This window comes from Sus scrofa, chromosome 4 (assembly GCF_000003025.6).
Source record: "Sus scrofa isolate TJ Tabasco breed Duroc chromosome 4, Sscrofa11.1, whole genome shotgun sequence".
NCBI lineage: Eukaryota > Metazoa > Chordata > Mammalia > Artiodactyla > Suidae > Sus > Sus scrofa.
In genome coordinates this window covers 17,239,058-17,255,056 of record NC_010446.5, presented here as the reverse complement: position 1 = coordinate 17,255,056, position 15,999 = coordinate 17,239,058, and the positions used below count along the sequence as shown (strand labels likewise).

Here is a 15,999-nt window from a genome sequence, read left to right as displayed (position 1 = left end):
AAGAAATCAGTCTCCGCTGAATATTGTCCAGCCCTAAGTCGAAGTACTTTCTCTCTGTTTGTATGAAGCAAATCTCACTGCCATGGGCCTCTGAGAAACAGCCAACTCACAGCCCCCCTCTTTGTTTTATAGCCTCTAAAGGGACTGGTGACAATGTTCCATGTATAAAGAAATTGTTCTATGGGTATTTGCATATCCACTTGTAATCATAGTAATTATATAACAAGTAATATTTGCACTACTTTCGACGTAGCAGCCTCTCAATCTGTGGTTCCTGAGATATCTGTGATACAGGATGAGATTTTTTTTTACCAAATTAAATTAAACAATATAAAGTGAAATAAAAAAGCACACAAAATGCTTTTTTTTTTTTTGTCTTTTTAGGGCCACACCCACAGCATATGAAGTTTCCCAGGCTAGGGGTCAAATCAGAGCTGTAGCCGCTGACCTATGCCACAGCCACAGCAATGCCAGGTCCCAGGCACATCTGCAACTTATGCCACAACTCACAGCAAAGCCAGATCCTTAACCCACTGAGTGACACCAGGGGTCAAACCTGCATCCTCATAGCTACTAGTCAGATTTGTTTCTGCTGAGCCATGGCAGGAAATTGCTAGTTCATTTTTAATTGTTAGATTTAACAAACATAAAATTACCACAAAACTCATTAAAAATTTCTGAGTGTTTATTTAAATTTTTACGCTTTTCATGGAACAGTCATAGACTGTGAACCAGCACTATTTGTGAACCATGCTTTGGTAGTGCTGCTCTAAACGGTGTGCATATTATCACATGTTTAATCTTTAAACTACTTTATTAGATAGGATTTTTTATTTTCTCCATTCTATAAACAAGGAAAATGAGGCATGAAGCATAAATGGTAGGCAGAATATGGACCCAAAATTCAGAGATTACCCTCCTACCTATTGCACTATATTGAAGAAATAAAAATGTTTGATATGTTTCTAGTACCAATTGGCAATATTAAAGACATATACTAGTCCCATTGGTGGCCTATGGAGGAATGGTGAACTCTGTTAACAAGAAGCCAGGAGCAGCTTCCGAAAGGAGGAGATGCTTGGGCTGGATCCTCAAGAACGAGCTCAGGGGTCACAACGTCTCTTTGGAATTTCAGATTCTTGAGTTGTAAGATATTGGGCTAGCCAATCTCTGAGGTTTTTTCCAACCACAATATTTTGTAATTTGATAGAGTCCAAAAGATGCTTCTAAACTGATGCCCTCCCACTCATTGGCACCTCTTACCCCAATCTTTAGCATCACTTTCTCCCAAACAAACATAATCAAAACTAGTATAGAAGAAAAAGGAGATATGGTATATAAGTCTTCTCTACAGCTTTGCAAGAAGGAGTCTGTGACTCTAGGTGCTTCCTATTTGAACAGAGAAAGAGGAAAACCCTCTTTTTCTCTCCAGGCTCCTGCATTGAGGAGGTCTCCAATGGCAGATATTTTGCCAGTAAGGAAGGAAAGGCTTCTGTGTAAGCCTGCTCAAATTGTGGGCAGGGTCACCAAAGAGTGACCACGTAGGGCAGGAACACATGAAAACATTTCTAAGAAAACAGGATTTCTCCCTTCTCAATTGAGACCATGTTTTGTTTTGTTTAGGAAACATAGAAACTGAGAATGAACAAACTGTATTTGGGTCATCTAACCTTTCCTCCTGAGAGTGAATGAGTTGCTACAGCATATGCATTCATTTTTTTTTTTTTTCCCTATTTCACATGGAGACTCCAGTGGGGGTTTTCACCACACTCTCTGGACAATCGCTCTGTGCTCTAAGTCAATATTGCGTGAGAATTGCTATGACATTGAAAGGAACAGGAGAAAGAACCTCCAACAAAAACATTTGCTGAGGGGGCTGATTTGAAATGTAACTCTGAACATAGATGCTAAAATGGAATAAGCAGAAGGAGAACTATATTTATTTTCTCTATGCTGAAAAAAGTATTTCACCATTTTGATTAAGCCAAGTTAAAAAGCCAATCATGCTTCTGTTTCCTAACTGCAAGTACTGTATCTTGTGTTTGTCAAAGACTGTGAGCTTACTGAATTGTGTAAGTTTCTTGGTTTTTAAAATATTTTCATTGTTTATTATTTTATTTTAAAGTATCATTGATTTATAATGTTGTGCAAATTTCTGCTATACAGCAAAGTGACTCAGTCGTACAGTTTTTAAAAACATATTGAATGTGGTCATAAACACTTTGAGCTTACAAGGAATTCATTATCATGTGTATGTTCTAAAAGGGTGAATGTGTCTACATACTGAGTTTTGTTGAATATTTGCTGTGTGCCAAATCATTATGTTAAATATCTGACCTGAATTTTCTCTGTCATGCCAGATAAAACAGCATGATGGATGTTCTTCCTTCTCCAGGTAAATAACAAAGAAGCAATCCAAAACTGAACTTTGCAAAAGCTAACAAAAGTGCTCAATTTCATAATTGCCTATGGCAGAGTAGAATTTTGAGGTCAGTTTTATCTGATTCCAAAGCCCTGAACCGCTATCTTAAAAACTTTGCATTCTCCACTATATCTAGCAGAATGTTAAGCAACTAACAGGTATTTTAAAATGTTTTCCTATGCACTGTTCCTTTAGATAGAGAAGAGCAGTAGTTTACTATTGGATTTTACGTTTATAGAGCCCTTGCTTCTGTTCAGAAATATATATTGTTATATTGCATGACCAACAATGATTGACTTGATTTGCTCTGTTTCCTTGATCTTAGGCATGCTACGTAACACTTAATGTGTCTGCCTCAACTTTCCCATCTCTAAAATGGAAATTTGGTGTATCTTTCATGAAGTTGTTGTGAGAATTTAATGATTAGATAAATGACAGGCAGGTAGAACCCAGTTTAGACTCTAAGAAAATTAAATATTAATTATATTAGATATATATATATTTTGTCATTTTTTTTTTGTCTTTTTGTCTTTTTAGGGCCGCACCTGTGGCATATGGAGGTTCCCAGGCTATGGGTCTAGTTGGAGCTGTAGCCACCAGCCTATGCCAGAGCCACAGCAACGCTGGATCTGAGCCACATTTGCAACCTACACCACAGCCCCCAGCAACGTCGGATCCCCAACCCACTGAGCAAGATCAGGGATCGAACCCGCAACCTCATGGTTCCTAGTCGGATTCGCTAACCACTGAGCCATGATGGGAACTCCTATATTATGTTTTATTAGTACATATTTATGATTACACTGTCTTCCTTAATGTTATTGTTTAGTAGATGTTTATATTATACTATAACCTTGTGCTTTCATTTATGTGTTTTAATTATAACTATCAGTAAATACTTCACCTCAGGTCATTTCTGAAATCTGGCTGTTACATACGTATTCCTTTAGATCCTAAATCTCTTTACTTTTTTTAACCTGCTAATTGAATGTAAGTACATCGAAGAGGAATATTATTTTAGTCTTTACTTGCAATCTAATCATGAATTAATATATCAAATTGTGCCCTTTTCTACCCAGAGTCTGGAGAAGGGATTCCAAATGGAGGATTTAGCAGCACATGGGAGACACTTAAAAGAAGACGCCAGGAAAAAAAAAAAAAAATGAGTTAAATTATAGCAAACAGGCTGCCCAGGAAAAAATGGGCCTTCCTTCCTTATGGTTTGGTTTGTGGATTCCCTGGATTGACTAACGTTAAAGACATAGGGTGATTATCCTTTCACAAATAGCAGAACCTCCACTCGTTCCCTCTGTGTGCGGGTGTTTTGGATTTTCGGGGAACTTGGAAGATCAGGCGGTTATCTGGTAGTCAGCTGATATTAAAGTACTTTTGCAGTTGGAATTCTATAATTATGCATTGTATATACATTTTTCAATATTATTTGAAAAATAAAATTTATTTTTATTAAACAAAATATGTATTAAAAATAAATCATATTTAATATTAGTACATAAAATGTATGTGCATGATGGAATATTGGAAAAATACATTAAGTGGACATCAGGGAAAATAAAGTCACTTGTATTATCATTAATCCGAGACAAGCACATAATGCTTTTTGTATGTTTATTTTTATTTCTTTTTTAAAGTATAAACATTTGTCCTGTTCTCTTGCTCTGTTACTTTTACATACATATAATTTTGTAACTTTTTTCATATATTAAATATTACACTTTTATTATTACATAATGTGTAAAACCATTTTAATGGCTGTATAAATTAGTTCAGAAGATGTGTTGTCCATCTTTTATTTATCCATCTTTCTAATCACTGTACATTTATTTTGTACATCATTTGTATGTTGTAATACTCTGATGAGCATTTTGGGTATAAACAAAAACACCTTGAGCCCTGAATATGTGCCAGGTCCAGAGCTTGGCCCTTGGGAATCAATACTGAATAAATCATGGTCCAGCCTTAAAATTCACTGGAAAAGATTGACAGATGAGTAAACACTTAAAAGAAATAATTGAGTTGTACTTCTCTGTGTAATTTGGTAAGAGCTTTAATCTGATGTTCAAAAGTTGCTTTAGAAGCATAAAGAATGAACATCTACTTCCAGCGGGGGCTTGAGATGACTACCTGAATCTGGTCATACTTAAAGTCAGTCATAAAAAAGAAGGAAATAATGCCATTTGCAGCAACATGGATGGACCTAAGGATTATCATACTAAGTGAGGGAAATCAGAGAAAGAAAAATGTCATGTGATATGACTTATATGTGAAATCTAAAAAAATGACACAAATGAACTTATTTACAGAGTAGAAGACTCACAGACATTGAAAATGAGACCATTTGGGGGGTGGGGGGATGTGCTTGGGCTGTGGGATGGAAATCCTATGAAATTGGATTGTGATGATCATGATACAAACTACAGATGTGATAAATTCATTTGAGTAATACAAATAAAATAAAATAAAATGATAAAAAAAACTTAGGGATACAAAAGGGGACATGTGTGTGTTGGGGGGAGATAAGTCAGGAATTTGGGAGTAACACATATACACTACGGCATATAAAATAGATAATTAGCAAGGACGTAGTCTATAACATGGGGAGCTCTACTCAATATTCTGTGATAACCTACATGGGAAAAGAATCTGGAAAAGAATGGATAAATGTACATGTATAACTGAATCACTTTGCTATACATCTCAAACCGACTCAACATTGTAAATCAACTACATGGAAATATAAAATAAAAATTAAAAATTAAAAGATGATACCAAGAAGGCTAATAAACGTATGAAAAAAAAAAAAGAAGTATTATCCTAGGGCTGATTATACTATCAGCTCCCATCCTAGGGCTGATAATACTGATTATAACAGCCCTAAGTTGTTAGCAGTTGATCCTAGGACATTCTTTATCAGAGACACGACATTTTGATATTCTGGAGTAATTTAAAGGAAACCATATATGTCAGGATCACAGAATTTTTTTATTGTATTAATGCAATAATCTGTTCCGGGATGCAGACCCTACTTTGGAGATGATTACATTGCAAAGATCAAGAAAAAGATCAGTATAATGACCTTTATTTATATTATGACCTTGCATTAACATTAAATTTTGAGTTATGGAGTTCCCGTCGTGGCACAGTGGTTAAGGAATCCGACTAGGAACCATGAGGTTGCGGGTTCGATCCCTGGTCTTGCTCAGTGGGTTAGCCATCCGGTGTTGCCATGAGCTGTCGTGTAGGTTGCAGACGCGGCTCGGAGCCCGCGTTGCTGTGGCTCTGGCATAGGCCGGCGGCTATAGCTCCAATTCGACCCCTAGCCTGGGAACCTCCATATGCTATGGGAGCGGCCCAAGAAATCGCAAAAAAAAAAAAAAAAAAAAAAAAAAATTGAGTTTTATTATTATTTTTTTCTTTTTCTTTTTACATTTCTTTTTTAGAGTGATACCTACAGCATATGGAAGTTCCCAGGCTAGGGCTTGAATTGGAGCTACAGCTGCCAGCCTATGCCACAGCCACAGCAACATCAAATCCAGAGCTGCATCTGTGACTTAGGCCGCAGCTGTGGCAATACCAGATCCTTAACCCACTGAGCGAGGCCAAGGATTGAAACCGCATCCTCATGGATATCTTTCCTGATCTTAACCCACTGAGGCATAACAGGAACTTCTGAGTTACTTATTTATAAGCTGCCTTTTTTTTTTTTCTTCCTTACAACTGATGTGGAAGAAAATTTGAGAAAAAGTCGAGAAGGATTAAAAAAAATGAGTAAAAATTATCTGTTTTCTTGAGGCCTAAAATCTAATGAAACAAAATTGACATGAAAGTATTGGAATATAAAAAAAGACAGTAGAATACATGAAAGAGAACAAATAACTTGCTGTACAAAGAGAACAAATAAGAGGATGAGGGAGGGAGAAAATCATTCTGCCTGGAGGCTCAGAACCGATTTCAAAGAGAAGAGGCACATTTTCCCACAGTATTATCGGCCCCGTCCAATCCATTCGCTCCTATTTAGGTTGTTAGCAGTCCATCCTAGGACATTCTTTATCAGAGACATGACACTTTGATATTCTGGGGTAATTTCAAGGAAACCGTATATGTCAGGATCACAGAATTTTTTTTATTGTATTAATGCAATAATCTCTAGATGAATCTCGTGCTGGTAGAAAAACGGAAAGAATCAGCCCAAGAGTATTTCTCCGTAAACTAGAGAAAAATCCCTTCTGTCTTTGTTATATTTCACAATTCCACCTTAATTTCAGCGGATGCTGTTCATTGTGACAATCAAAGACATCATGATGGGAGAGAAATTGTCTGAAGCCTACAAAAGAGCTCTTAAGGCTACAATGTAAGGGCAGTGAGTTAACTTTGCTCAAGGAGGTTTTTTTAGTGCCTCTCAGTTCATGTCATGCAGTTAGCTGTCAAGCTCATCTAAACATTTCGCTATAGAAGGAAACACATTTTTGTGTATTTAATAAGAAAGTGGGAAATGTCAATTCAATTAAGCAAATATTTATAGAATGCAAAATTTGCTAAGAACTCTATTTGAACTATGATGAAGACCTTACCCTTCATTCAAGGAGCTTGGAACTTACCTGAAGATGCTTAGTATTTGGAGATCAGATCTGCCTGTTTTTATCTGTAGTCTCAGGAAAACTCACTATGGCTATTTAACTTCTGTTTTAACTGTATGGAAAAGTAAGCTCTGTTAATTTAAGTGCCTGCTACACCAATAGACTCACTCTGGCCAAGAAGAATACTAGGGGAGCAGGGAGATGGACCCCCCCCCCAAAAAAAAAGAGAGAGAGAGAGAGCAACCTAATAAAGATGTCATTGAGTCCTAGACAAAGTTATCACTATCCTAAGGTCTAACTCTTTTGATTTTTAAAATTTCTTATGATTTTTGACCTCCCTGTATATTTTCTCCATAATCCTTAGTTTATTGTGAACTAGTTCTCACCAATAAATAGCTTTATAGATAAGAAATGACTTGCTCTGGAATTCCTATTGTGGCTCAGCAGTAACAAACATGACTAGTATCCATGAGGATCCAGGTTTGATTCCTGGCCCTATTCAGTGAGTTAAGGACCTGGCGTTGCCATGAGCTGCGGTGTAGGCTGCAGACATGGCTCAGATCTGGCATTGTGGTGGCTGTGGCATAGGCCGGCAGCTGTAGCTCTGATATGTCCCCTAGCCTGGGAACTTCCATATGCCATAGGTGTGGCCCTAAAAAAAAAAAAAAAAAACGAAGAAAAAAAGAAAGAAAAAGATCAGACAAGCCGTGAGATCCTGTTGTATAGCACAGGGAACTATAGCTAGTCACTTGTGATGGAATGTGATAGAGGATAATGTGAGAAAAAGAATGTGTGTGTGTGTGTGTGTGTGTGCGCGTGTGTGTGAGGGACTGGGTCACTTTGTTGTACAGCAGAAATTGACAGAACATTGTAAATCGACTATATTAAAAAATAAAAAAACCTGTATTAAAAAAAATTAATGACTTGCTCTGGTGTTCACTCTCATTTTCTTAACTTGCCTTAATGATGTGATTTTTCCTCTCCTAGCCCTGCCTGCACTAGATTTTATGAGAGAAGATCCAGAGCAATTCATATTCATGTGTCTGCAAGAGAAGGAGGATTTACAAGCCTTGCATCAGTCGGAGGAGGGGTATCAAATTGACCAATTGCTTCTAAGTCATTTTCAACGTGAGATAAGAAATGTCCTTTACAAGTAATTGTGAAAGCTTCTTCTGTCCAAGGTTACCGAACTCAGTATTTAAATTTGCCCCTCTAAGCACATCTGTCTGGCTTTTCTCACAAGCCCCATCCCCATAGCACTAATGAGAACCTCATGTCTTCCAGTCTGAGAGCTGGATTTGGAACATTTCTCTCTTGTTAATATAAAGCATGTCATTCTGGGCCCTCTGCAGTATGGTTTGCTTTTCTTACTGCTGAATCTGGGTTGTAGGTGGTTGTGTATCATCTAGAAGGTTTCGTGTCTTAGAATCATATATTGATTTTTAATACCCTGCTCTCAGAATCCAGTGAGATGGATTTGATTTACTAAGACACTAGCGTCTTTTCATATCCTGGTGAGATCTGCAAGAGATAAAGGTGAGCTTTAAGAAAAAGAAAAAGTCCTTTTGGAATTGCCTATCTTTTCCTTGGTCTTACAAATGATTTTGTTTGGTAAGTGATTAAAGCTGGTCTGGACAGCCAGCCAAACACAGGAGTAGATTTATAGCCTCTAAAACAATACCTTCAAAGATTTCCTTTCAGAAAGCATGGCCCAGAGGCATCCCTTTGATTGATCCGAATCTCTAAGGAGTTGCTTCAGAAGCAGACTTATTATGCTTTTTTCCTACTTCCCTAAGAGATTTTGACATTTTATGGTATCTATGAAAATACCAAGCAGGAGTAAATAGTTAGGAATCCTTATAGCTTTTCCTTGTCTGAATTGTAGGCATGCTTTTTTTCCAGGGCAAAATCAGCAAATTTTGCTCTGGTGACTTTACACAAGGCCTGATCTACCCAGTTTACTGTGTCAACAGCCATTACCCACATACTTTCCTATTCTGAGGAGAAAATGAGAGAAATTATCAATACTCACATTTTGGGAGTTATAACTTAGTAAAAGAGAAGAATGTAGCCAGTCTTCTGCTCTTCCCCAAATAGCCAGGGAAAGCAAGAAAAAAAAAAAAGATGTCACTTGAGGAAAGCCTTTAAGTCTTTAATATTCAAGGACTTTGCATCTAATATTTTTATTCACTCTGTATAAGATTTTGACCTTCGAGAAGAGATGCAATTTTTGAAGTGTTCTGGATTGTTCAGAAAATTCCACTTAGTGGAGAAAATTCCTTAGGCATCATTGTCTTCCTATAATGTAGACAGTTACCTGCTTCATCCTCTAGAATGTGATCTCTCTGAGGAGAACAAGAAGGCTTTTATTTGTTGGATATTGTCTGCAGTGCTCAACAGAGTGTGTGCTAGGTAAATAGCAAGTTTAATAAATTCTGGTGGAACTGAAAATCCTTGTTCAATTGTTGCTTTCTTTTTGCAGTATTGGATAAAACTAATTTTGTGTCTCTACATATAAATAATGAATCCAATTTCAATTCTCTGTCCCCGTCACCTTCCTAACCAGAGAATGAGGGCGATGGGCTGTGCTTTATTGCTACTATTTGCCTGTGTATTTGTTATTTCCACCCCAAACTGGGATTTTCTTGAGTATAAGAGCTATGTCTATTTCAGCCTTATGTTAGCAACATTAAAGATGTCTAGGTATACTTGTTAAGTGAAGGAGTGGAATAATCATATAAAATAAAGCCATGGTTCTTACGCACAGGGATTAAACTCTTGAGATCCTCATTAGCACAGAACTTTAGATAATAGAAAAGCACAGAATTTTTGGACCTTCTTCCAACAGAAGAGGGTCTAGACTATTTCAAGAAAATTAATTAAGTGGGCTAGGTTGGCACCGATTGTAAGGTACTATATTTGCTCGTTTTTTGTGTGTGTCTTTTTTTTAAGGGCCACACCCATGGCATATGGAGGTTCCCAGGCTAGGAGTTGAATCGGAACTGTGGCCGCTGGCCTACGCCACAGCTACAGCAATGAGGGATCCGAGCCGCCTCTGTGACCTACACCACAGTTCACAGTAATGCCAGATCCTTAATCCACTGAGCAAGGCCAGGAATTGAACCTACATCCTCATGGATACCAGTCAGATTTGTTTCTGCTGAGCCACAGTGAGAATTCTGCACTATATTTGTTCTTAATCATTGACTGCTTTCCTTGCTTTGTTTTGATTAAACTTTTCACCAGAGAAAAGTCTTTTGATTTAGATTTTTGAAAAGAGATATCATTCCCTTTAACTTGGGCCCAACTACCTTTTCCCCTTAACTATTATCTTTGCTGCCAGCCAGTTGTGGATGTCTTGATCATGACTGATTTTTTGGGGAACTAGGAGTTGATTAAAATTCCAGCTCTTGGAAACGAATCTGACCAGGAAGCATGCGGTTGCCAGTTTGATACCTGGCCTCACTTAGTGGGTTAAGGATCCAGCGTTGCCGTGAGCTGTGGTGTAAGTCGCAGGAGCGGCTCAGATCTGGCTTTGCTGTGGCTGTAGTGTAGGCCAGCGGCTACAGCTCCAACTCGACCCCTAGCCTGGGAACCTACATATACTGCAGGTGCAGCCCCAAAAAGACAACAAACAAACAAAAAATATAAAATTCCAGCTCCTGACTGATAGGCAGGGAGGCCTTGTCCCTGGACTCGCAAGATGTCTGATGTGGATATATATCTTTCACCAACTTTGGGGAACTTAGCTTCCTACGAGACACTTATAAGTGTCAGATGAGCTTAGAGCTAAAGTTCAGAAAATAACAAAAATCCATGTCCATGAGTTTGTTTCTTTTCTGTAGATAGGTTCATTTGTGCCATATGTTAGATTCTAGGTAAAAATGATATCCTATGTATGGTATTTGTCTTTCTCTTTCTGACTGACTTCACTTAGTATGAGTCTCTAGTTCCATCTATGTTGCTGCAAATGGCATTTTGTTCTTTTTTATGGATGAGTAGTATTCCACTGCGTATATGTACCACATCTTCTTAATCCATTCATTCGTTGATGAATATTTAGGTTGTTTCATGTCTTGGCTATTGTGGGAGAGGGAGAGTGAGTGGGATGGACTGGGGGTTTGGGGTTAGAAGAAGCAAACTATTGCATTTGGGGTGGATAAGCCATAAAATCCTGCTACATAGCACAGGGAACTTTATCTAGTCATTTGTGATGGAACATGATGGAGGATACTGTGAGAAAAAGACGTATATGTATGTATTATATATGTATAAGTGGGGCACTTGGCTGTACAGCAGAAATTGATAGAACATTGTAAATCAACTATAATAACCAATTTTAAAAAAGAAAATAACAAAATTCAGTGCTCAGGTGAGAATATGTATATTTGCATTATAAAAAGTAAAATTTTAGAATTGTGAAAGGTAGCATATAGACTGAACTTTTTCAATAGTCACCGAATGGCTATTACTTGCAGGGCACAGCAGTAGGTGCTGGGATGTGATTCTCAGGTTTTCCCTTGGCATGAAGCACTTCTTTCCTGTGTGCTGTGAGTATAGACTGATAACTCACATCCAACTACCTCTCTGGAGATTGCCTCTGTTAAAGGACACTCTTCTGCCTAAGTTTGTGGGCTCTCCACTAGGCCAGGCCATACCCAATGAGTGGTCCATGTGAGAGTATAAAGGCCTGCTCCCTTTACCTCAAAGGGGGACAACTGAAGAGCCAGCTCATCTCTAGGGCTCCCCGGATGGGTGGTGAGTGAGATCTCTACGACAATTGCTATCTCACAGTTCATTTTTTTTTTCCCTCTGTTTAATATTGGTCTCTTATTCCTTTGGCAATCTCGTTGCCAAGATTGCCCAATAATCTCCTGCTTATAAATAGCCATCCTCAGAATTGTTTCTCAAGGAAATTGACCTAAGAAGAATACTTTTCCTGGTACTGGATGGTAATAGTTTGTTTTGGTTACAAAGGTATATACTTAACTGTGCCTTTGCTGATGTACAGTGGTGTGGAAGAGACAAAATGATCCATAACTAACTATTATCTATAAAAGAAGTCCTACCCTCCCCCTGCAATGCAGAATTCTGTTGTCCATTTTCCTTGCTCCCATGCTGCTCCACGAAAATGTCTACTTTAATTATATTATATATATATATATTATATCATTTTGTTGTTGCAAAAATTTATGAGCATTTTGGAGACAAGGATTTAGTCTTGTTTATATTGGTTTTGTTCTGTTTTGTTTGTTTATTTTTTGCCTCACCCACAACATATGGATGTTCCCAGGCCAGGGATTGAACCCATGCCACAGCAGCGACCCAAGTTTCCACAGTGACAATGCTAGATCCTTAACCCACTGTACCACAAGGGAACTCCTAATCCTGTTTATCATTATATCTCTGGCTTGCTACCTGCAATATGGAAGCCAGTAAACAATTTACGTTGAATTGAGGAATGAACAAAAATAAGTAATATTTAGAAATTTAATGGAAAAAGATATGCCTTTAGCATGATAAAAATTCAGAGAAGTGGTGGAATTTATTTGGCCTTGAAGAAATTTAGCAGGTTTGCAACAAATGGTTATTTCAAACTGAGAAAGCAACATTGACTGTCACACAGAAGTAGTGATAAAGTCATGTGTTTGTAGTCATAACAACGAGAAGCTATTCAAGATAATTTAAGAAACAAGGGGACGGACAACAGTATATTTCTTGGAAACACCAGCCAGTATTTCAGCCGCACTGCATGAAGGCTTCAGATCAGCAACACTAATATCAGAAATCACAGTTGTTTCTCTAGAAAACAAACTTCCCATCTCTATTTGTCTGCTCACTCTTGTTTCTTTGTAAGCCTCTATCTTCAGGCCACTTGGGCATCTCCATTTCAGAACTAAAAGGAGATTATATGAGGCCGTAAGCACATGAAGAGGGGCAATTGCCCCAGCAGTGGCCAAATATCAGTCCTTGATTCAATTTTTGTGGTCAGCAGGCTAGTGGGAGATACATTGGAAATGGAGCATTAGCTAGCTTCTAAATGGGCAGAGGAGTGGATATGACAGATCAGGAAGTCTGGGAAGTGTTTGCCAAGGTGCAAACCTCATTGTGGGTTAGAAGAATTTCTATTCTAAATAGTGGTAGTCATTGTCAAATTGAACAACCACTTGTTTTATCAAATTTTATAATTCATATGTGTGTATGTGTGTGTGCATGTGTGTGTGTATGTGTAACAGTTTGCATTAAATATTTTAATTGTGGCAACAGACTTCTGTCAAAGATTATATCTAGATTAAACTAACATTACAACCATTCTGAGTTCTTTGAATGTATTTAATGCTGGAGAGAAGAAGTAGCCTTGAACAGAGGACCTAGTTTTGTAAGATCTCCTTGTCCAGGCTAAAGGCTTGTCTCATGTTTAATCTTCAAAACGGACAGATTTCAGCATCTGTAGAAAACTTATTTGTGCCAAGACCCAAAGATAGGAGAATAAATAAAGCATCACATGTTAGTTTATCTTTAAAAACTAACAAACTAACCTGTGTCAGTGTCAGGAGTTCTAGGGTAGCAGTGACACAGAAACAAAATATTGTAATATGCTGAGTGCAGTGATAAGACAGGAAAGAATAAAGTGCTCTGGGAGTATCTCTCCCTGTAGAGGTCAAAGATGTCTCAACAGAGGAGGTGTCATTTGATCTTAAATAACATGTAGGGTTGGCCAGATAGAGAATGGGGAAAGGCAACTTCAGCAAAGGAACAGCATATGCAAAGCCAGAGCATCATAAAACATCATGAAATGTTTGAATAATAGTGAAACATGTAGTAACAACACCAAAATAGGTTATTTTGGCATGTGTGAACATGGTAAAGAGCAGGTAAAAGGATGAGGCAAGAAGGGAAATGTTGCTAGAAGTCATTAAGAAGACATGACACTGGCACTCAGAGGTTTTTCATCCTCAGCTCTGTTCTTGCAATATCTGTTCTGGCTGCTGCCCCACAGTGGGTGGTATTTTCAAGGGCGTAGTCTTGAGAGATTAAGTTGTTGTTGAGACTGAATATGACTGAGCTTTATAATTTATGCCCAGCTAGCCAGATTAATTCATTTGAATGAAAGTCTAGATCACTTTCTTAGCATCGTCCAAGATTCTGAGAGGCAAATGCAAAGATCCACTCCTGTGGCAGCCCAAGACAAGCCATGTACATCAGTTCTCTTGCTTATTAAAATGTATGAAAACTATCCCCCACCAATCTGGAGTGGTCTGCCTCTGTCTTCGGTCTCTGCCCTCTGTGTTTAGGGGGTAGTGTGTGAACCAACAAGATTTTTGAGATGTTTGGAGAGGTGAAAGTAAGTCTGCACTTTGTGGAAGCACAAAGGTTTTTTAGGCCACTGGATGCCAATAAGAAGGAAGAGGGAGGAGGAAAAGAAAGAGCATAGGGAAAAAGGGGCAGGGAGAAATTTCCCATATGAAACTCTTCCCTTTAAAAGAAGACAAAGTGGAAAACATTTGCAAAATGTCTGCTCTTTTCCATAGAGCAATAGGAAAATACACCCTGGCAGTATGCAAATATCTTTGCTGTAAGTGGCCATCTCAGATTCTTTTTTCTTTTTCTTTTTTTTTTTTTTTTTGTCCTTTTGCTTTTTCTAGGACTGCGCTCACAGCGTATGGAAGTTCCCAGGCTAGGGGTCTAATCGGAGCTGTAGCTGCTGGCCACAGCCACAGCCATAGCAACACCAGATCTGAGCTGCGTCTGCGACCTACACCACAGTTCACAGCAACACCAGATCCTTAACCCACTGAGCAAGGCCAGGGACCGAACCCACAACTTCATGGTTCTTAGTTGGATTGGTTAACCACTGAGCCATGATGGGAACTCCCTCAGATTCTTGTTTAACGATGTCTAGCAGAGGAAATGTATGTATTGAACATTTTTGTCTATGGAAAGTCAGATTATTTGGTCATATTTTCTCAGTATCTTTTCTTTAAGATCCTCAAAATAAAAATACAAATAGGAGTTCCCACAGTGACTCAACGAGATCAGTGGCATCTTGGGAGTGCTGGGTCGCAGGTTCAATCCCTGGCCAGGCAGGTTCCGTCGGCCTGGTGGGTTAAGGATCCAGCATTGCCACATCTGTAGCTTCGATTGCAACTACAGCTCAGATCTGATCCCTGGCCCAAGAACTCCATATGCCTAGGGGTGGCCAAAAATGAAAAACAAACAAAAATTAAAAGGTAGCACAAATGTCCTGCATGCATAATTCATTGTAACACAATTCTTTTGAGAAGGGAACAGGTTTAGATGTAGCACCAAGGGGCAGTGTGGCCTTGTGAAGAGTGGCATGGGATCTGGAGCCATAGAGCCTGGGTTCAAAATCCTAGTTCCTCTCCTTTTTATCCCCCTTGTCATTGTTGGGGTTTTTTTGTATTATATTATTTTTAATTGACATACCATTGACTTGTAATATTATATTAGTGTCAAGTATAAAACACAGGGATTTGATATTTTTATAGATTATGTGCCATACAAAATTATTCCAATATTATTAACTATATTTCCTGTGCTGTACATTATATCCCTGTGACTTATTTATTTTATAACTGGTAGTTTGTACTTCTGAATGCCCTTCACACCTGTTTTACTATCACCCGAGCAACATACTTAACCTCTCTGTGCCTCAGCTCCTCATTTATAAAATAGGAATGAAAGTCCCTCCATCTCAGGATTGTTGGGAAGACTAAATGTGTTAATATATGTGAAGGGCTTGGAACAGAGCCTGGAACATACTAAGCATTAGGTAAGTTTTTGTAATTATTATAAGGTGAATTTTCAACCGCGTATTTCCTGCCTCTTTTCAACATCACTTGGAGAAGGTATAGTTCTTTGTTTCCCCCTTATTTGTTTCTCTGTATCTTTCAAACACGACCCGCTCTTGGGAAGGAATCTTCCAGAGAAGTGACTCCTGACAGACTTGAATGTCATTGC

General features: G+C 38.3%; 2 long non-coding RNA genes across 2 annotated transcripts in view; one reads left to right on the top strand and one right to left on the bottom strand.

Moving 5' to 3' along the window:
- The window catches only part of LOC106507417, an 89,951-nt gene that overhangs the window by 26,786 nt on the left and 47,166 nt on the right, over positions 1 to 15,999 (bottom strand). The gene's annotated exons all lie outside the window — the stretch shown is intronic.
- Positions 707 to 4,643, top strand: LOC106507419. Its single transcript, XR_001303379.2, has 3 exons — positions 707 to 2,072; positions 2,361 to 2,395; positions 3,502 to 4,643. It is a non-coding gene; the product is annotated as an uncharacterized LOC106507419 (long non-coding RNA).